Raw genomic sequence first — 14,028 nt, 5'->3', positions numbered from 1 at the left:
GGAGGTCTAGCAGACAATCTTGTGGATCTTTTCTGTGGTCTGTTCTTAACCTTGGTTCATCCTTCAGCCTTTTTCTTGGGCATGGTGTCAACAGCTGCGAGTTGTAGGTACTGGCTGCAGGGATGCAGCTATACATGAGCTTTGTTGGTTCCAGGGGTCATTCTCACCTTTTCGCACTGCTCACATGGCATTGAAAAGTATCCTTTGATGTTGATTAAGGTGGGTTGTTTTTTCTATTCCTCACAGGTTTTCTATTTGGTTATTTACAAGTTGTTATTATGTAGATCTGAAGTTCAGTGGTTATAAATATTTGTTAGAAGGAACTGTCCTGAACTGAACTGTTTAGAAGGAAACACTGAATGTTGTCCCTGGATCAATTAGTTCAGTTGGAGGACCATGGCAATAAAGAAGGGTCCAGTTTCTATTACAGCCACTGGTTTGTTTTCCCCTCACATCAAAAATATTTTTGTGCTGACATAAAATTTACCCTAATCTCAATTAGGTGGGATGCAAATGTGTGTGAATGAGTCACAGCCATTTATCAACGAGTCTGAATAAGCAGCTTAGTATCATGACTCTGGGTCAATAATATAATGTTTATAGAGAGACAACACATTATCAAAGTCAGTCACACTTATTGAGCAATAAGGTGAAGTTTAAAACTGAATAAGAAATTCCTAACTCCTTCTTTCATCTATTAGCTGCTCCTAAATTTTCCAAATTTAGAAACTAAAATCTATTTTGTGTACTCTTAAAAGTTTACTATGTTCCCCAACCCCCCAGGTTTTAGCTAAAAGAGCCAACTGAGAGGCAGATATATTGACTTATTAATAAATTATCATGATTAATAAATCAAAATTATTTATTATTTTAAAAACTCTTGTCACGCTACTCTGTGAAAATTATAAGGCAAAACTGACTTTAGAGAACTAGTTAAGCCTTTCTTTCTAATTTCTCTGCCCCAGTAAGCATGTTGTAAGGTTTCGACTTGGTAGTAAATTAATGATTGACATTGAAATAACAATCTTTATAAATTAGGTACTGAAATAAATGAATGAAAAAAATAGCACTGTAGTCTAAATGATATCAGTAATTTTCAAATGTAGACTATTAAATTTGAGAATGATCAAGAAAATAAAAGCTCATTTTCTTTTTAATGATGATTCCTTTTAAGAAAATAAATGCTCTTCATAGAAAATTAGAAAAAATAAAATGATAAAGAATAAAACTAAATGGCCTACTTATATTCTGTGATAAGAATATAACTCAGTGTAATTTTTATTCTAAATTGATGAATTATAATTGTATATATTTATGGGGTACAGAGAGATGTTATAATTTTTAAATACAATGTGGACCAGCGTGGGTTTCCTGGGAAGTGTCTCAGAATGCTGGGGAAGCTGGATGTGCATCTCCAGTTCTCTTTTCCTCTTGGAGGATACGTAGGCTTATGGGAATCCTCCCCATGTGGCCTTGTGCCTATCTGGGGGAGAGGGAGGAGTGATATCATCAAAGTGAAACCTTCTGATGCAACTTTCATCCAGTTCTGTGGTCCATGCAGGTGTCCACATGGACATTATATATATGAAATATATATATAAATATATAAGAATATATATTTACATGAGTATATATAAATATATTTTTAATATTTTTAAAATATAAATGTAAATATCTATTCGTAAATATTGTCAATTATTCTGTAAAGATGTTATACCAAGAAGATTAAACTTGAGCAAGATGGCAGAATAGGAAGTCTTAGGCTTCACTACTTCCTCCCAACAGAAAGTTTAACTAACAACTATCCACAGACAAGAACATCTTTGTGAAAACCCCCATGCTTGAGAACAAGCCTTGACCAAATGTTTTAAATAGTTAAGTCACTTTGAGTCTTTTAATGTGGAAAATCTTTCTTCCACTCCACTCTGTTTTGATATATGGAGATGTGCTCTTTATCAGCATTTCAGATATCAGGATTTGGTTTGGATTTCATTTATTGATGTGCCTTTCTGCTCAACTAGCAATGTGCTTTGAATATGATGTTCATATAAATAATTAAGATATAAATTACATATGATAGAATAATCTTGTAAGTGGGCATTCTTTTTGATGATAAGCTAAAGCGTTTCGTAAAGATAATGAATAAACTTCCCTCCAAAAATTAGTAATGTTTCAAGGATGTTAGATTTTGTTAGGATTCAAAATACAAGAGAGAGAAAGATGTTTGGCTTCTGAGCAGGAACCTTTGCAGTACGAGCATGAAAAGATAGAATTAAATATGAGTGATGCTGAGGAAGGCAAGAAGATTTTTGTTTAGAAGTGTCCCTGGTGTCACACCATGGAAAAGAGGGGCAAGCACAAGACTGGGCCATATCTCCATGATTTCTGGGCAGAAGACAGGTCAGGCTGCTGCATTCTCTTATACAGATGCCAGCAAAAACAAAAACATCAGCTGGGGAGAGGAGAAACTGATGGAGTATTTGGAGAATCCCAAGAAGTACATCTCTGGAACAATAATGATCTTCTCTGGCATTTAGAAGAAGACAGAAAGAGTAGACTTGATAGCTTATCTCAAAAAAGTTACTGATATGTAATAATTGGCCATTGCTTTATCTATTACAAAAAAGAAATGTCTCGTGATTTTTTTATGTGTACCATAATTTAACTGATCTCATACACCAGAATCCAGATCATAAATGACTGACAGGATATTTTTGTTGGGGAGTCCTGATTTAAGTAAGACTGGCTTGTGGTTAAATAAATACAATAAGTTTTTGAAAAATTGATAACAATTCTAATCAGTAAATGCTGTCATTCTTTTCTCTCAGCCAAATCCACATACAAGGGACATACCTCAATCTAATAAGAGCCATCTATGACAAACCCACAGCCAAAAAAATACTGAATGGGGAAAAGTTTAAAGCATTCCCTCTGAGAACTGGAACAAGAGAAGGATGCCACTCTCACCACTTCTCTTTAACATAGTACTGGAAGTCCTAGCCAGAGCAATCAGGCAAGAGAAAGAAAGAAAGGGCATTCAAATTGATAAAAAGGAAGTCAAACTGTTGCTGTTTGCTGATGATAAGATAGTATAACTAGAAAACCCTAAAGACTTCTCCAAAAAGCTCCTAGAACTGATAGAAGAATTCAGCAGTTTCCAGATACAAAATTAATGTACACACAGTAGCTCTCCTATACACCAACAGCAACCAAGCCAAAAATCAAATCAAGAACTCAACTCCCTTTACATTGGCTGCTATATATATATATATATATATATATATATAATAATGTATGTATATATATGCACACATATATGTGTATATATGCACACATATATGTGTATATATGCACACACATATGTGTATATATGACACATATATGTGTATATATGTGTCATATATATTTGTATGTGTGTATATATGTGTGTATTATATATACACACATATATACATATATATGTGTATATATACATATATATGTGTGTACATACATATACACACACACGCACACATATATATATATGAATATACCTAACCATGGAGGTGAAAGACCTCTACAAGGAAAACTACAAAAACACTGCTGAAAGAAATCATAGATGACACAAACAAATGGAAACACATCCCATGCTTATAGATAGTTAGAATCAATATTATGAAAATGACCATACTGCCAAGAGCAAACTTCAAATTCAATGCAATTCCTGTCAAAATACCACCATCCTTCTTTACAGAACTAGGAAAAACAATCCTAAAATTCATATGAAACCAAAAAAGAGCCCTCATAGCCAAAGCAAGACTAAGCGAAAAGAACAAATCTGGAGGCATCATATTACCTGATTTTAAACTGTACTATAAGGCCATAGTCACCAAAATAGCGTGGTACTGGTATAAAAATAGTCACATAGACCAATGGAAAAGAATAGAGAACACAGAAATAAAGCCAAATACTTACAGCCAACTGATCTTCAACAAAGCAAACAAAAACATAAAGTGGGGAAAGGGCCGGGTCTGGTGGCTCACACCTGTAATCCTAACACTTTGGGAGGCCGAGGTGGGTGGATCGTCTGAGTTTGAGACAAGCCTGGCCAACATGGTGAAACCTCATCTCTACTAAAAATACAAAAAATTAGCCAGGTGTGGTGGTGCATGCCTGTAATCCCAGCTACGCAGGAGGCTGAGGCAGGAGAATTGCTTAAACTCAGGAGGCAGAGGTTGCAGTGAGACGAGATCGTGCCATTGCACTCCAGCCTGGGCGACAGAGTGAGACTCTGTCTCAAAAAAAAAAAAAAAGAAAAAAAAAAGTGGGGAAAGGACACCCTGTTCAATAAATGATGCTAGGATAATTGGTAAGCCACATGCAGGAGAATGAAACTAGATACTCATCTCTTATCTTATACAAAAATCAACTCAAAAGGGATCAAAGACTTAAATCTAACACCTGAAACTATAAATATTCTAGAAGATAACATCAGAAAAACCCTTCTAGACATTGGCTTAGGCAAGGATTTCATGACCAAGAACCCAAAAGCAAACACAATAAAGACAAAGATAAATAGCCGGGACTTAATTAACCTAAAGAGCTTCTGCACAGCAAAAGGAACAGTCAGCAGAGTAAACAGACAACCCATAGAGTGGGAGAAAATCTTCACAATGTATAAATCTGACAAAGGACTAATATCCAGAATCTACAACAAACTCAAGCAAATTAGCAAGAATAAAAACAAGCAATCCCATCAAACAGTGGGCTAATGACATGAATAGATAATTCTCAAAAGAAGATACACAAATGGCCAACAAACATATCAAAAAATGCTCAATATCAATAATGATCAGGAAATGCAAATCAAAACCACAATGTGATACCACCTTAATCCTGCCAGAATGGCCATTATCAAAAAATCAAAAACTAATAGATGTTGGCACAGATGTAGTGAACAGGGAACACTTCTACACTGTTGGTGGGAATGTAAACTAGTATAACACTGTGGAAAGCAGTGTGAAGATTCCTTAAAGAGCTAAAAGTAGGAGTACCATTTGATCCAGCAATCCCCGTAATGGGTATATAGCCAGAGGAAAAGAAGTCTTTATATGAAAAAGATATTTACACACTCATGTTTATAGCAGCTCAATTCACAATTGCAAAAATGTGGAACCAACCCAAATGCCCATCAACCAAAGAACGGATAAAGAAACTCTGGTATAGATATACGATGGAATACTACCCAGCCATAAAAAGGAATGAATTAATGGCATCTGCAGTAACCTGGGTAGGATTGGAGACTATTATTCTAAGTGAAGTAACTCAGGAATGGAAAATCAAACATCCTATGTTCTCACTCATAAATGAAAGCTAAGCTATGAGGATGCAAAGGCATAAGAATGACACGGTGGACTTTGGGGACTCAGGGGGAAAGGATGGGAAGGTGATGAAGGATAAAAGACTACAAATTGGGTTCAAGATATACTGCTTATGTGATGGATGCACAAAATCTCACAGATCACCACTAAAGAACTTACTCATGTAACCAAATACCACCTGTTCCCCAAAAAACCTATGGAAATTTTTTTTTAAACTTAGTTTAGGCTAAAAACCTCTTTGAAGTTGTTTTGAATATCAGATATAACAATCCAATGCACCTCAGCATGGGCTGGTTTTTTTCTTAGAGGCTACCTCATACTCATGGATTTAGCATTTCGATGAGTGGAAGCGAGGACTCTGCATTCATAAGAATAAGCTTTGCCAATTGCCCTGGGCTTTGAAGAAACGCTGTCTCCACCATTTTTTTAAAAAAACATATATAACCACTTATAAAAATATTAAAAAAGTAAATGCTATTAATCTTTTCTCCTTCTAAAGATATGATTAGACCTAATTAGTACTGTTCAACTTTTCACAGAGATGGGGAAATGTCATCTGACAACCTATTGGAGATTGGTTTTATATTTAGATTTCTATTAGTCATAGAAATCTACATATGATAAAAATATAGTAAATGATATTAAATATATTCTAATAAATATAGATTAATATATTATATATAAACATATGATAATAATATATAACTGAATGTATTTAAATACTGGGGAAATTCGTTCACTGTCTCAGAACAAAGCATGATTTACTTGGGTTTTAATTTGTGTTCATCAGCTTGTTAAAGGCAAGGGCTGAAGATAAGGTAGCAATGTCTGCTTTATATTTTTGACTTTCATGCCAATCTAATTAGAATTATCTGAATCTAAAATGCTACATTTTATTTATTGAAAGGCATTTTAATGTGGTTTATGTATAATATCACATAAAGAATATTTAACACTTCTCCCATTTTACAGATAATCTATAAGGTCAGATGCCTTTAAAAGTCAGTGTGACAAGAAATAGCAGCATGTTAAACTTTGCTTTTGAGCTCTTTACTAAGTCAGACTAATTTATAATTTAGAATTGTCTTTTAACAGCTATTCAGAAGCATAGAAAATGGTAGAACTGTGTATGTGTGATTGGTAATAGTGATTTTCAACTCATTAGAAGGAGTGAAGTAGAGGAGATACACACAAATTTATGAATTATGTGTGACCATAAGACTTAAAATAATTTTTTAAAAAATCACGATTTTAAAAATATATAAAATGCCATATGAAATGACTTCAATAGGTTAGAATAGACTTATGTCTAAGATGAGGGGAGCTGAATGAGACTTTAAATAAATTTTAAAATTAATCTTCTTAGCAGAAATGCCAGTTATTGAAAATTATTTATCATAGGCAGGTATCTGATGCCTCTTGGTTAGTAATTTTCTCAAAATTATGACTCTCCTCAAAAACAGCCATATAGCTTAATGACAGTTTCCCCTTGTTTCAAGGTATGTTTCTATTTCATTTCTCTAGCAATTTTTAATAGCTTTACTGCAGATCTTTGGGCATACTTTAGAAGGTATGCCATTCTCTATTGCCCTGACAAATGGATGATACATTTCTGTCAATTCCAGAGATTAAAAAATACTAGTATCTTTTAAATTTGTTTTAAATTTGATAGACAGTGAGGACCAAGGAGTGGATGAAGTCCTTACTTGGTAATAAAGAGGATTTACTTCATGGCAATTTTGGTGATATTATGAAACCAATAGAAATTATGATGTCTGAGGTAAGGCTGTCTTTGCTTAAGATTATAAGGGTTAACAATTTCTCTGCTTCATTGCTAAAGGTAAACACCTCCTGGGAGTAAGTGCTATTTTGCTTCACATAAACACAAGTGCACATTTACAATCTGTCTTTTTCAGAATATGGGCATCACCTATGCTGAGTGTTAGCCCACAGCTGGGATTAGATGACACAAAATTATTTAGTCCATTTTACAAGTGTAACTTTTTTTCTGGGTGGTTTGGTTTGTCTGTTTTATAAGTATCACCTTGGCTCTTTTCATTTTTAGGAGTACGTTAGTTTTACAGTTAATATATAAAACTTTAAATGCCATATTCAGGGGACATTTATAAGAGTGTTCCCTGCTGTCTACATCATTTTCCACCAATCATCAAAACTTGACAGGTAGCCTTCTGATGAATACTTTAAAAGACTGAGAACATTATCTTTCACTAAGAAATGCTACCTGTGGGATGAATCAGATACTGAATAAAAGCCAAAGTTTTAGGAATACTATTAATGTCCTGGGTGTGCCAAAATATCTTGGTTGGCATATTAATGAAAAAATTGTTGACTGTGGATTTCCAATTCTGATTTCTTTTTGAGATTTTGCTTTACCTCATCTCAATAACAATAGTAATAACAATGGTAATGAGAGCTAACCTAAATTAAACATGTACTATATGGCTGTTTATTTGATAAGGATACACTATCTTATGAGGTAGATAGTGCTGTTCTTTTCATTTCATGTGAAGAAACTGATACTCTGCGTATCAGTTTTCTATTTATTCGTAACAAATCACTACATATTTAACAGCTTAAAATAACAGCCATTTAATAGCTCAAGTTCTGTAGGGCAGAAGTCCAGGGGCCACATGGCTTGGTTCTCTTCTCAGGGTCTCACAATGCAAAAATCAAGATGTCAGCTGGGCTGCTTTCTCATCTAGAGCCTCTGGGGAAGAATCTACTTCCAAGCTCTTTCAGGTTGTTGGCAGAATCTAGTTCCTGGAGACTGTGGAACCGAAGTCCCCAGTTCCTTGCTGGCTATCAGCTGGGGGTCATTCTGCTCCCAGAAGTTGCCCACATGCCCTTGCCATGTGGCCCTTCCATCTTTAAAGAAGACAGCAGAAATGTCTCTTGACAAAGAAATCTCTGATTTGTTTGTCTCGGACCTCTAGACCCAGACTTAAAAGGCTCATGTGGTAAGTCAGGTTCATCCTTTCTTAGAGTCAATTATGCAATATTAAACCATGGGAGTGGTTATTCTATAACATTCACAGTTCACATCCACACACAAGGAGCAGAACATTATACAGGGAGTGGTTCACTGCAGGTGATGTAATAATTCTGCCTGCTACATTCTGATGGCATAAATAAGTTTCCTAGGCAACACATCTAAAATTTACTGACATTTGAACCAATGGCTGACACTGGAGCTTTGCCTGTTTTGCCACATGGACCGCACGTATTGAATTTAAAGCTACAGATTAAGTAGAGAATGTCTGGCCATTATATTAGTATTAAATGATGTTCCTTGGAATTCTGGGGTGGTCCTCAATAGAACATATCATCTTTTCCTCATTCTAAACTCATATTTGTTTTGTTTCTTTAATGTTATCCATGATACATGTATTTAGTTTAAAAATCATCACCATGAAGCTTATTTTTACTTTTTATTTTGGAATAAACTTCACTTCCATAAAAGCTACAAAACTGAAAAGTCCCATATACCTATTACAAGATTCCTCAGTTATTAACATTGTGTTACATTTAACTTACCATTTTCTCTATATGTGCATATTATTTTTAATAGATTTGTGATATGATTTACATTATCATAAAGTTCACCTGTTAAAAGTTCATAATTCAATGATTTTTAGTACATTCGTAGTGCAACCATCACTTTAATCTAATTTTAGATTACTTCCATCACCCCCTAAAGAAACGTTACACCCATTATTGGTTATTCTCCTCCTTCCTCCACTTAGCTCTAGCTAACTACAGTCTACTCTCCATGTCTGTAGATTTGCTGATTGTGGCCATTTCATATAGATAGATTTATACAATATGTGGTTCTTTGTGCCTGGCTTCAATCACTTATCATAATGTTTTCAGGTTCATCCATGTTGTAGCACCTATCCATACTTAATTCCTTTTAATGGGGACATGATTTTCCATTGTATAGATATACTACATTTTGCATATCCTTTTATCTGTTGATGGACATTTGAGTTGTATGTACTTTTTGTCTATTTTAAATATTCAATATTTTTTGAATTCAATATTTTGCTTTTTTATTAAATATTCAAATTGTTTGCCCATTTTAAAATTCTGTTATTTCTATGTAAGTTATGAGATTTTTATATATGTGACAGTTCTTCTTAACAATTTAAAAATATACATATTTTTAATTGACTCACAATAATCATTTAGATTTATGAAGCATACCGTGATATTTTGATATTTGTATAAAATATATAATAGTTGAATCAGGGTAATTAGAGTATCTACCACCTCAAACATTTATCATTTCTTTGTGTAGGAAACATTCAAAATTCTCTCTTCTATTTGAAAAAATGCAATGAATTATTGTTTATTATAGTCACACTACATTGCTATAGAATACTAGAACTTATTCCTCCTATCTACCTATAATTTTGTATTCATTATCCAAACTCTTCCTATCCTCTCTTCTTCCTATCCTTCCTAGACTCTAGTAGCCACTATTCTACTTTCTACTTCTATAAGAGCAACCCTTTTTTAGTTTTCACATGTGTGTGAGACCATACAGTATTTGTCTTCCTGTGCCTGACTTATTTTACTTAATATAATGTCCTCCACGCTCTTCCAGAGTTCAGCAAATGATGGGATCTCATTCATTTTTAAGGCTGTATAGTATTCCATATGTCTATTACGATTTCTTTATTCATCTGTGGATGGACACATAGGTTGATTCCATATCTTAGCTACTGTGAATAGTGCTGCAATAAACAAGAGAGTGCAGATATCCCTTCAGCATACTTCTTTCTTTTCCTTTGGATATGTACCCAGTTGCGGGATTTTTGGATTATATAGTTCTAGTTTTAGCTTTTAGAGGAAACTCAACACTCTTTTCATTAATGGCTGTACTAATTTACATTCCCACTTACAGTGTATGAGTTCCCTTTTCTTTACATCCTCAACAACATTTGTCTTTTGTCTTCTTGCTAATAGCCATTCTAACTGGGGTGATATAATATTTCATTATGGTTTCCATTTGCATTTCCCTGATGATTAGAGATTTTAAGCATTTTTTTTATGAATCTGTTGGCTATTTGTAAGTGTTCATTTGAAAAATGTCTACTTAGATCTTTTGCCCAATTTTAAAAAGGATCATTTGGTTTTGTGCTGTTGCATTCCAGTACATAGCCTGAATATTAATCCCTTATCCAATGAATGTTTTGCAAATATTTTTCTCCCATTCTTCAAGTCATCTCTTCACTCTGTTGATTGTTTACTTTACTGTGTACAAGCTTTTTAGTTAGAAATAATCTCATTTGTCTATTTTTGCTTTTGTTGCCTGTGCTTTTGAGGTCTTCACCATAAAATGTTTGCCTAGACATATGTCTGGGAGGATTTCTCCTATGTTTTCTTCAAGCATTTTAACAGATTCAGGTCTTGCATTTTGATCTTGATTTTTTTTTAGTTGATTTTGTGTATGGTGATAGGGTTCTAGTTTCATTTTTTCTGCATGTGGATATTCTGATTTCCCAGCACCATTTATTGAAAAGGTTGGCCTTTTCCCAATAAGAGTTCTTGGCACCATTGGTTGGCTATAGATTTATGGATTAATTTCTGGGTTCTCTATTCTGTTTCATTGGTTTACGTGCCTGTTTTTATGCCAGTACTATGCTGTTTTGGTTACTACAGCTTTATAGTACATTTTGAAATTAGTTAGTGCAATGCTTCTAGCTTTGTTCTTTTTTTTCAAGATTTTTTGGCTATTTAAGGTATCTTGTGGTTCCACACAAATTTTAGAAATTTGTTTCTATTTCTGTGAAAAATGTCCTTGGTATTTTTATAGGGCTTGGATTAAATCTGTAAAATGCTTTGGGTAGTGTGGTCATTTAACAATATTAATTCTTCTGATTCATGAGCATGGGATATGTCTTTCCATTTGTTTGTATCTTCTTCAATTTCTTTCATTAGTGTTTTGTAGTTTTTCTAGTAGACGTCTTTCACCTCCTTGGTTAAATTTATTCCTGGGTATTTTTTTTTTATTGCTGTTGTCAATGGGATTGGCTTCTTGATTTCTTTTTCAGCTAGTTTCTTGTTCATGTATATTGAAATACTACTTATTTTTGTATGTTTATTTGCATCCTGCAACTTTTCTGAATTCTTTTATAATTCTGAGAGGTTTTTTTTGTAGAGTTTTTAGGTTTTTCTGTATATAAGATCATGTCATCTTCAAACAGGCACAATTTGACTTTCTGCTTTCCAATTTGAATGTCCTTTGTTTTTTCCTCTTGCCTAATTGTTCTGGCTAGGACTTCCAGTTCTATGTTGAATAAGAGCAGTGAAAGTGGATATCCTTGTCTTTTTCCAGTTTTTGGTTTTTTTTTAATTTTAAGACAAGGTCTTGCTCTGTTGCCCAGCTTGGAGTCACAGCTCACTGGAGCCTCGACCTCCCAGCCTCATGCGATCCTCTGTCAGCCTCTTGAGTAGCTGGGACTACACGTGTGCACCACAATAGACTTTTTTTTTTTTTTTTATTTCTCAAAGAGACAGGGTCTCATCATGTTGCCCAGGCTAATCTTGAATCCTGGGCTCAAGCCATCCTCTCTCCTCAGCCTCCAAGGTGTTGAGATTACAGGGATGAACCACTGCACCTGGCCCTCATTTCAGTTCTCAAAGGGAGAACATTCAGCTTTTTCTTGTGTAGTGTAATATTGGTTGTCCTTTTGTCACATATGGCCTTTATTGTGTTTGGGTATATTTCTTTTATCCCTAATTCATTGAGAGTTTTTATAAAGAATGGATGTTGAATTTTATCAAAGAGTTTTTCTGTATCTATTGAAACAATCATGTGATTTTTGTCCTTCATTTTGTCGATGTGATATACCACATTTACTGGTTTGCATATGTTTAACCGTCCTTGCATCCTTGGGATAAATCTCACTTGATTATGGTGTATAATCTTTTTCATGTGCTGTTGGTTTCAGTTTTATGCAATAGTTCTTTGTGTATTGATAGTGCCCTTTGAAGCACATTTTAAAATTTTGAGGAAGTACAATTTACCTACTTTTTCCCTGTTTGTTTGTTTTTTTTGTTTTTTGTTTTGTTTTGTTTTGTTTTTGTGTGTGTGTGTATTAAGTGTCATGCCTAAGAAAACATTACCTAACTTAAGGTCATAAAAATTTACACCTTCACAGTGCATTATAGTTTAGCTCTTAAATTTAGGTCTTTGGTCCATTGTGAGTTAATTTCATTTATTGTGTGAGGTAAAAGTCCAACTTCATTCTTTGGCAAGTGAATATTTAGTTGTCTTAGCACTATATGTTGAAAAGACTGTTCCCCACCACCTCCATTAAATTACTTGGCCCCCTTGTGGTTAGCCCATTGCCTATAAATGCGAATATTTATTTCTGGACCCTAAGTTCTACCATTGACCTATATGTCTGCTATTATGATAGAACCACATGTTCTTAATTACATACATAGTTTTATAAGTTTTAAATGGGGACGTGCGTATCTTCCGACTTTGTTCTTTATCAAGATTGTTTTGGTCATTCTAAGTCTCTTGTATTTCCAGAAGAATTTTAACATTAGCTTGTTAATTGCTGCAAAAAAAAAAAAAAAAAAAAGAATAAAAAAAGCAGTCAGCTAAGATTTTGATTGGAATTGATTCTGTAGACTAGTTTAGAGAGGTTTGCCATCTTAATTTTAAGTATTTTGATTCATAAACACGATATGCCTTTTCACTTATTTAGATGTCCTTTAATTCCTTTCAACAATGTTTTATAGTTTTCAGTGTACAAGTCTGGTGTTTCTTTTGCTGCTTTTGGCCCTGAAAATTTTTTTCTTTTTGATGCTATTGCAAATGAAATTGTTTTCTTAATTTAATTTTCAAATTGTTAATTACTAATGCATATAAATATCACTGATTTTTGTATGTTGATCTTGTATACCATAACTTTGTTGAATTCATTTATCAGCTCAAATAATTTTTAGTATATTCATTAGAATTTTCTATACAGAAAATTATATATTGTTCTATATTTCTGTACAGAATATTATCTGCAAATAGAAATAGCTTTACTTCTTACTTTTTATCTAGAAAAACCTAATTGATCTCACTAGAATCCTCCAATAATGCTTTTATATCAAACTTTTTTTCTTCTGGTCCAAATTCAATCTAAGATTATGTGCTGTGTTTACTTATAATTGCTTTTTAGTCACTGCCAATAGATAATTTTCCTCAGTATTGGTTAATTTTTTTTTTTTGGTCTTTTATAACTTTGACATTTTTGAATAGTACAGGCTGGTTGTTTGGTAAAATGTTCCTCAATATGGCCTTCTCTGTTGTTTTCTCACGATTAGATTCAGGTAATATTTTGTGGTAAAAATTTTATAAAAATGATTTTGTGTTCTCAGGGAGGTACATGATATTGCTTTGCTTCATTACTTGTGGTGTGAATTCTTTTAGTTATCATTCCTTCCAATTATACTAGTTGGCCTTTTATTTTAGTGTTCAGATTTCTCTTCTTCTCCACTTAAAAAATCATGCAGGAAATGGAACACAATATTGGAGGAATATTGGACTTGTGAGTTGGGATGCAGCTGTGGAGGTTAAATGTACTTTCATCTCAGACCACACACATTTTAAAGTGAACCTGCCTGGGACTGTTCTTCA

General features: G+C 33.8%; 1 pseudogene; it reads left to right on the top strand.

Moving 5' to 3' along the window:
• The first annotated feature begins 2,278 nt into the window (after positions 1-2,278).
• On the top strand, positions 2,279-2,594 carry LOC112208605 (cytochrome c, somatic-like; annotated as a pseudogene).
• The last annotated feature ends 11,434 nt before the right edge of the window (positions 2,595-14,028 follow it).

This window comes from Pan troglodytes, chromosome 2 (genome assembly GCF_028858775.2).
Source record: "Pan troglodytes isolate AG18354 chromosome 2, NHGRI_mPanTro3-v2.0_pri, whole genome shotgun sequence".
Classification (NCBI taxonomy): Eukaryota; Metazoa; Chordata; class Mammalia; order Primates; family Hominidae; genus Pan; species Pan troglodytes.
The sequence above is the reverse complement of the archived record's forward strand: the minus strand, read 5'-3'. Positions and strand labels throughout refer to the sequence as shown.